At 32.3% G+C, this 9967-nt stretch overlaps 1 long non-coding RNA gene across 1 annotated transcript in view; it reads left to right on the forward strand.

The window, feature by feature from the left end:
- LOC149136594 (uncharacterized) overlaps positions 1-9695 on the forward strand; it is a 29619-nt gene extending 19924 nt beyond the window's left edge. Inside the window, exon 2 of the long non-coding RNA XR_016241094.1 lies at positions 8829-9695. This is a non-coding gene — a long non-coding RNA (uncharacterized LOC149136594). The remainder of the gene's footprint in view (positions 1-8828) is intronic.
- Positions 9696-9967: the final 272 nt, after the last annotated feature.

Consider the following 9967-nt stretch of genomic DNA (forward strand, 5'->3'; position numbering starts at 1 on the left):
GGCACGGTTTAGCAGTGCCACCGACATGTCCAAGATGCGAGCGGGACAGTGAAACTGTTCTACACGCTTTTGTACATTGTCGGCAGCTCTCCAGCTTGATAATTTATGTAGAACACGTGTTGTCGCATCTGGGACGAGTACAGCTGTCGGCTGGGTCTATGATAAAGATGATACCGCCAACTGGACTCTCAAAGGAAGGTGAGGCTTGTTTTTTCTGTACGGTAGCAGTATTGAAAGAGTGCATATGGAGGACAAGAATGGAAGGTTTGGGGACAGGGTCCTACATGTCCGGCCCTGGATTGCTGAATTACTTCAAATACCATCTGAAGAGCAAGATAGGGCTGGAAAAGAGAACCCTGTCAGCCAGAGTATATGAGCAGAGATGGAAGGAAGTGGTGAAAAAGGTGGGTGTAAGTCACCCAAACTAATCATCGAAAATAATAAAAGGCAAGCTGCTGGGCCTTATAGGCTGCCGGGTTGAAAAACCCAATCTTTTTGTTATTTTATATACGTGTTTAGGTATATGCGTGTGTATGTGTGGGTATGGATATGTGTGTGTATGTATGTATATGTATGTGTGGGTGTATATATATGTGTGTATATGTGTATGTATGTGTATATATATATATATATATATATATATATATATATATATATATATATGTATATGTATGTATGTGTGTATGGATGTGTATGTGTATACGCATATGTATGCCAGTATAATTGAAAGGGGAAAAAAAAAAAGTCAATGAACATATATTGTACATATAAAGACTATCGTAATTTTTAAAAAATCATAGAACTCGCACATTTTGTTTATTTGTTTGTCCTGTATTGTACCCATCTGTGTTTTCGATCCTTCGTGATCATAATAAAAATATTCAGAGGCAACACACGTGTGTTCGTTTTCCCTAACACTAACCCTAACCTTAATTGACTTGCTCCTTCCCTCAAAAACCATGCCTTGTGCCTATAATAGAAAGGTTTATTAGCTACTGCCAATATGCTTCAGCCATTTTTTGACAAGGAAATAATAATTTTATCACCGCCGAGAATCGTTTGTTTACGTAGTCAGCACTTAATTTTCACGGCTGAATGGACGTCAGTCATTGGTTGAAATTACAGAAATACGACAACTTTAACATGAAATAACTTGCGATGTACCTTTTTTTGTTAAGAAGACTAAGAGAAAAAGATGTTTTATATGACACATTCTACCAGTGTCCCAAGTTTCAAAGTGTTTAGTTAAGAAAATACTGGTGCTCCCGTTTTGAACAAGATCCAAACCTCATTTTAAAATATATTATAAAATTATATATACATATACAAAAAAAACACCCTATACACATACAAACCACCATACACACACATATACGCATACATACATATATACATATATATACATGTACATATACATATACACACACACACATATACATACATACACACATATATGCATATATATATATATATATATATACATATATATATACATATATACACACACATACAAAACATCACACACACACATATACACATATATTTATATATATATATACACATATACATACATAAACATACATATATGTACATATACATACATATACATATATATATACATATACATATACATACATATGCATACACATACACACACATACATACATATATATATACACACATATACACATACATATATACACACATACAAAACATTACCCACACACATACACACATACACACACACACACACACACACACACACACACACACACACACACACACACACACACACACACACATATATATATATATATATATATATATATATATATATATATATATATATATATATATATATATATATATATATAACGTGAGAGAGTTAGGGGTTGGAGGTTCAACCCACTAAGGGATAGTATCTATCCAGTATACTGCTGGGAGGGTACCCAATTATTGCTACACTAGTGCTATACTAGGTGCAATCAATGGGAGCGGGTAAAAGTGGAGGTTTTACCCAAAATTTGTGTAACAATTAGAAAATGGAGGATAATATGCTGAACCCAACTACTTGCAGACGGTGTATCCCGTTGAATTCATTAATTTAATTCATAGCAAAAGTGGCAAAAAAAGGGAGAAAAGAAAAAGAAAGAAAGAACCAAAGCACAGGTGTCTATGGCAGACTATGTTATTTTGCCAACATGGTTTACATATAGAAGTACAAAATACATAAGGAATTAGAGGATGAACAGAAGTTTAATCTTACAGCTGTTTCGGCCTAGTTTTAGCAAGCCCCATTCTATCCGAATATTCCTTTCCGGAGTGATTATCGGATGACATTTTGAAATGGGGTTACATGCCCGAACCTCTAGGCCTCTTCAGAGATTCACAAAGGGTTACATACAAATGTAGAGCAAGAGGTAAAAACAGAGGTGTGGTAGAGACCAGAAGAAAAACAACAGCAAAAATAAGATAGAAATAAAAATAAAAAATAAAATTGAAATCAAAATATAAATGAAAATAAAAATAAAAATAAGGGTACAGCAGGAAAAAAAATAATAATAAAGAATACATAAATGAAGGTATAGCATGTGGGGCATGCAAAAATATAAAATAGATATATGTAAAAAAAACCCTTAAAAATACAAGGCACCCAAAAAGCCTACAAACATTATAGATAGGTCGCTATAGGCACTCCAATGCACATCTATATGTGTGGGTCCGTGTGCACAGCCTTACTCGGATGTCCCCTTACTCTCATGTGTGCATATACAAGTTTTTATAAGCAAACATTCCACCACATACGTTGTTTGTGGTATCAGCTCTATTAGCCGTATCTAGAAAGCTGTAAGTGATTTTTAGAAAGGAAGTTTTGTTGAGTGTGTGTGTGTCATTTCTGTATATATTGGAAGGTTCTATGTAGAAGTTCATTTTATACAAGTTATTAATGTTCTAGTAGCAATAACAGTGATGGTGACGATGATGGTGATATATATATATATATATATATATATATATATATATATATATATATATATATATATATATATATAAAATATAGCAGCATACCAAAAACGTGAGCGGGCAAGGCATTTAAAATCACAAGCATTATTAAACAGGAACTAGTTTCGGATTTAACAAATTCTTACCATTTGTCTATTCCTCATCAGCCTGATTTGTAATGAACCGTAATCATCAGAATCGTATACACAGTTGCCCACCGCCATGGGTGCGTGTGCATATGGTTCTGCTAATTACAGCTTAATGGTAAAATTCAAAAGTCTTCGTTTTGGCGCGCTAATTCCAGGAATATATCCGCAGAAAATATTTACTGCGTCTTTTATAATCAGTATGAGAACATGGGCAATGGGCTAGTTCCTGTTTAATAATGCTTGTTTAGGTGATTTTAAATGTCTTGACCGCTCACGTTTTTGGTATGCTGCTATATTTCATGTTGAGAACAATTTAGGTTTTAATAGACACAAGATGTGATCTATTTCTAGCGCATTAATTGTCCACGTTAGTGGTCGACGTTATTTTTTAAAATGTACCTTAATCCCCTGAGATTGCAGATAATATTTCTGAATCTCTTTGATTCTTTAGATGTGCTGGCCTACTGATAATTAATCGATATTAATTAATATATGACTAATTACCAGATTTTATAATAATAATATATATATATATATATATATATATATATATATATATATATATATATATATATATATACATATAAGTATATATACACATATACATACATACACACATACATATACATACACATACCCATATACATATATACACACACATACATACACATATATACACACATTTTTCCACGTATACCTATGCATATGTATATACACTTGCACATGTATATGAACAGATGTACGAATAAGTAAATAGAGCAATAGCAGAACTAAAAATACTAAAACCCAGACCTTAATACCCGATCATAACAAAGTTCTGCTATAGGAGAAATAAACAATGAAATTATCTAAACCAAAAATAAGTATGTTTGCGAACGTGAACACATCTGAACCCATTATATGTTAGTTTATTAATTAGTTTATGCTTAGAAAATAGAATAAAAAACAACTCAAGATTGCACAAGTTGCAATACCTCCTACCCTTATCGTATGGGAAATTCCTCCCTATAATAGACCATTCTAACGAAAAGTTCTTATTTTGTTCTTTTAACCACCAAATAAACCTACTAAGACTAGTACTAGCTATTTTACTCCTATCTCTAAACGTATTAAAGTGACAAGAAATTCTACAAATCTTATCCGAAGAACAACCCACATAAACACTAACATCTGTATCACTCTTAACCTTACACTGATACACTATATTCCTTAATCTCACGTTCGGACCCTCAAACTTTAACCTCCTGGGATTAATCTCAGTTACCTCAATCTTAGAACCTATAATATTATTACCTAAGTGAGGGTCCTCATCCCTATTCTTTCCATTCATGCCTGTCTTAAGAACTTTAGAATTATGTGCTGCAATAATCTGCTCTAGGTTCTTAGTATTGGAAAAACCAAACCTAACACTATGCGTATTAATAATTTTACCGTAACGCGAATTTGCAGGGAAATGCTTACTAATTACCTCCCTAAACTGAGCTACCAAATTCGACTTAACATTTTTACCAAATGGTAAAATAAACCAAAGATAACCATCATTAATATTATTAAAGCCTTTTGCAAAATACCTAAAACATTTAGAATTACGCATGACATTATTACGATTATATCTATGATCATAAATTTTTTTATTATTATTACTCCTAATCAACCTAAGCTTATTATTCCTAACATCCCTATCTACTCTAACCTCACCAGATTCAGGTTCAACATAATAAACCTTATCTTTAAAACCAGCCCTATTTAGAGCTTCATTATAAAAAGGAGCTTCATTATCGAAAACAACACGATTAGCTGATAACTTAGAAAGCCTAATCGAAATATTTCTAACTAAATTATCAATAATACTTCTAGGGTGGGTACTCCATCTACTTATATATTTCAAATTAGTAGACGGTTTATGGTACGGTCTATACGTATCGTTTTTTATATCAAGTGTCACATCTAAATAATTAGCTAGCGAAATATCATCATCGTAAGTGACACTCATTCCCATCCTACTAAAAAATCTAGATAACCTACCTTTAAGTCTCTGCAAACATTGGGTAGAATAATTCCTAATATAAATAAGACAATCGTCCCTATATAAACCGCCCCTAACCATAGGGAATTGATCAGCCAATTCATACAAAATATTGGAAGTCTTAGTTTAGGCTAAGATGATAAACTTACTACTAATTAATTTAGTGTTAAAAAAGGTATTGACTAAATTATCATTAAAAATTAATTGAATTAATATAAAAATACATATTTTTTTCAAACAATGATATAAAGTCATTTAACAAAGGTAAAACGATACTTATCGCTACGCTGCTGCAGTTTAAACTAAAATTTAGACGTTAAACTCAGAACTAGAGCGTTTATTAGAAAGAGGTCATGTGAAGATATTACGTTAAGAATAGAATAAAGAGATATAAAAACATGAAAGAAAGAATTATTTATAAAATCATGAATGAAAGATTTAAACTTTATATAACTTACATCATAATAAAACAATTAGCTATATTGTAAAACATTTTAATGAACATTTTAATGAACTTTAAATTCTAAGTAATTATAAATTTTAAATAATAAGACTAAGAAACATAACTTAAATAACATATATGAAATAAGCTAAGAGAGTATATCCACTGACAGCTTTTCGGTGCATTCAAAAATCACATAACCCCCTCAGGTTTGGGTCTAGAATGCTCCAAACGGATGCATAGCATGTTGCTTAGTTGAATTAGCCCATCATTTACTCCACAAATGTTTTGTTGTCAATGCTGCACTTTCCCATATCACCTGTTTCAACATAACTGTAATATATTATATACAAACTATGTCATTTTAATCCCGAGCAACGCCGGGTGTCTCTGCTAGTTTATATATATACATTCGTATATATATATATATATATATATATATATATATATATATATATATACATACGTATATATATATATATATATAGTTGAAAAATAAACTGGTAAATTGACATAATACAATGTCTGCAAGTTGATGAATACAACATATTCCCTTCTATTTTCTTATTGCTATATAAATTAAGGGTAAAATTACCTTTTACCCGCACCCATTTATTGCACTTGGTAAAAACACTAGTGTAATAGTTATTGGGTATCCTTCCGGCAGTATATTGGATAGATATTATCACTTAGTGGGTTGGATTCACATCCCCTAACTTTCTTGGATTATATAGAAAGTTAGGGGATGTGAATCCAACCCACTAAGGGATAATATCTATTCAATATACTGCCGGAAGGATACCCAATAACTATTACACTAGTGTTTTTACCAAGTGCAATAAATGGGTGCGGGTAAAAGGTAATTTTACCCTTAATTTATATAGCAATAAGAAAATGGAAGGGAATATGTTGTACTCATCAACTTGCAGACATTGTATTATGTCAATTTACCAGTTTATTTTTCAACTAAGAGGACAATAAAAACAATATACAAACGCATATGACATATTGTGTCATATCAGTAATTAAAATTAAAAAGGACATCTAGTGACCGAAGAAGGGATAATGTCTTACAGCTTTAGTTGCGTTTGGAAAGGAGGACCAGAGCATTGGTTCCTATCGCTATATTTCCAGCAGTCCTGTTTATGATGGAGGAATTTATATAAAAGGATATTTCATGAGCATTATGATAATAATAATAATAATAATAATAATAATAATAATAATAATAATAATAATAATAATAATAGGACCTTTTGAGCGGAATGGGCTACTCGACCTGAAGAAAATTCTAACTAGGCCCCCACATGCGAGGTCATGCGCTGTTTATCTTGATATGAGATCACCATATCGCGCACATATGGTTGTGATGCATGTGCCTGGTGTACCCTTATCAGACGGGTAGTCATGATGAGTATACTGGCTTCGTATATTTTACCCCAGTGTCACTTTGATGGCATGCACTGCTCTCTCACTCAATAATAATAATAATAATGTCCAGACTTCTATAACCTGCGATGAGATACTCCGTTATTTTCTGCCTATGGATAAGTTAGAATCCTGTTGGTAATGGGGAGGGATAATTTTTGCTGTTCAGTCCCCTCAACTGTCTTGGCTTAGCTACGGTTGGACAACCATTAACCGGTCAAATGAATTAGGCATGAGTATATATATACATACATATACACATACATGTGCGCTTATATATTTATATACGCGCACACATACATACACACATACACACATACATACACACATACACACATACATACTCACATGCCTGTATATACTTATATAAATGGAGTGTATATAAATAATACAAACACTAAATAAATTATCAAGTTCATATTCGGATATAAACAAATATCCGTGTGTATGTATACACACATACACGACCACACTATAATAAGGAGTAAAGTGACAAAGCAATAACACAGCAATACTATAAGACTGCTCGTATGCATAAACTGGTAAATTGACATAATACAATGTCTGCAAGTTGATGAGTACCACATATTCCCCTCCATTTTCTTATTGCTATATATATATATATATATATATATATATATATATATATATATATATATATATATATATATATATATATATATATATATATATATATATATATATATATTTATATACACATGTATATATATGTATATATACATGTGTGTATATATATCCTATATGGATCTTTTTGGTTTGACGGGAAACACTTGTTTTCTTAACGAAACACTTTCAAACTTGGGATACTGGTAGAATGTATCATATAAAACATCTTTTTCTCTTAGCCTTCTTAACAAAAATTAGTTCTTAATAAGTTATTTCATGTTAAAATTGGCGTATTTCTGTAATTTCAACCAATCACTGACGTCTATTCAGCTGAATACAGTTAGTGCTCTTTTTATAAACAATAATTTTTACCGGTGTCAAGAGTGTTATTCCCTGTTTAATTATATCATTATTCCCTAGTAAGAATTTAGGGTTTTAGGGTTAGGGTTCGGGTTTTAGAGTTAGGGTTAGGGTTTTAGGGTTGGGGTTAGGGTTAGGGTTAGGGTTATGGTTATGAGTTTTAGGGTTAGGGTTATGAGTGAGAAACTAACCCGAACTCTAAAACCCGAACCCTAACCCTAAAACCTTAAAGCTAAAACCAGTACAAACACACGAACGATGTCACAAATAAGAGTAACACGGGTAGTTGTTGTTGACAAACAACGGCACAAATTTTATTCAAGGGAAAAGATCCCATGACACCGTTGTTTACATTCCACGGCAGTAATTGTTTTCACCTCAATAGACGTCAGTGATTGGTTGAAATTACCGAAATACGACAACTTTTTACATGAAATAACTTCGAATGCAAAAATTTTTATCTGTTCTATAATACAAAATATACAAGTATACGAAGTTTGAAAGTGTTTCGGTACCAAAAACACTACATAAAACATTAATGAAAAATGTTGCCCGTCAAACCAAAAAGATCCCTATATATATATATATATATATATATATATATATATATATATATATATATATATATATTGGGTTGGCAACTAAGTTCCCGCCATTTTTAAAAATTTTGGAATTTATTGTGTTTTTAAATTTTGGAATCTATATTTTTCGAGAATTCTATTTTTGAACCATTTTCGAATCTATTTCGTTTCTTTTTTCTAGTTGATTTTAGTTAAATTTTGTTTATTTTCAGATCATTAAAATGGAATGTCGAGCATTTTTGACACCTCCTTTTTGCTTTTAATCAATGTTCTAAGGACGCAAAAGCTGCTTGCAACATTTGTGCTGTGTATGGGGAGGCTGCCATAGCTGAAAGAACCACTCATGATTGATATGCCAAGTTAAAAAAATGGAAATTTTGACCTCAAAGACTCACCTCGTTCTGGCCGTCCAGTTGAGTTCGAAGAAGAGCGATTAAACCAACTTTTGCATGAAAATTCTCGTCAAACAACAAGGGAACTGCAGAGAAAATGGAATGCTCTCACACTGTTATACAGAAACATCTTCACTCTATGGGAAAGGTTCATAAGTATGGGTTCCGCATGCTTTAAGTGACAACAACAAAAATCAACAAGCCACAATCTCCGCTGGTTGGCTTGTTCGTCACCGCTCAACTCATGGACACAAGCAATGATTTCTTTACTGAATCGTTACTGGTGACGAAAAATGGTGCCTGTACATCAATATGAAGCAGTGTAGGGAATGGCTCAGCCTCAGTAAACAAGCGATACCACGCGTGAAATAAGATCTTCATCCATGTAAAACGATGTTGTGCGTATGGTGGGACTGGGAAGGGATTATCCAATACGAATTGCTTGAACGGAACCAGCCATTCGTATGTTCAACAGATGGAATGACTCTCAACATTGCTATTCAAGAGAAAAGACCTAATTGGCAGTATAGAGTTCTTCTGCTGCACGACAATGCCTGCCCTCATATCGCCAATATGACCAAAGAAGCCATTCAAACGCATGACTGGGAAGATTTCTACCAATGAGGTATTGAAAATCTTGTTGAACGTTGGGCAGAAGTTGTAAACAACAAGGGTGAATACATTATTGATTAATTAGTTGTTATTTTTTATTAAACCTTTTAAAAAAATCTACATTTAAAAAAATGGTGGGAACTTAGTTGCCAACCCAATATATATATATATATATAAGGATTTACTTTTCATAATGTGATAAAAAAACCAAAGCTGTGTATAATATAGAACATTTATAAATAGAAGGTCTTATATATATATATAAAACAAATAATAAATAAGTATATGCATATATACGTACAAGTATGTGCATACCTACATCTACCTGTATATATAGGTGCACATCT

Source organism: Octopus bimaculoides, chromosome 3 (genome assembly GCF_046866305.1).
Source record: "Octopus bimaculoides isolate indiv1 chromosome 3, ASM4686630v1, whole genome shotgun sequence".
Taxonomy (NCBI): Eukaryota; Metazoa; Mollusca; class Cephalopoda; order Octopoda; family Octopodidae; genus Octopus; species Octopus bimaculoides.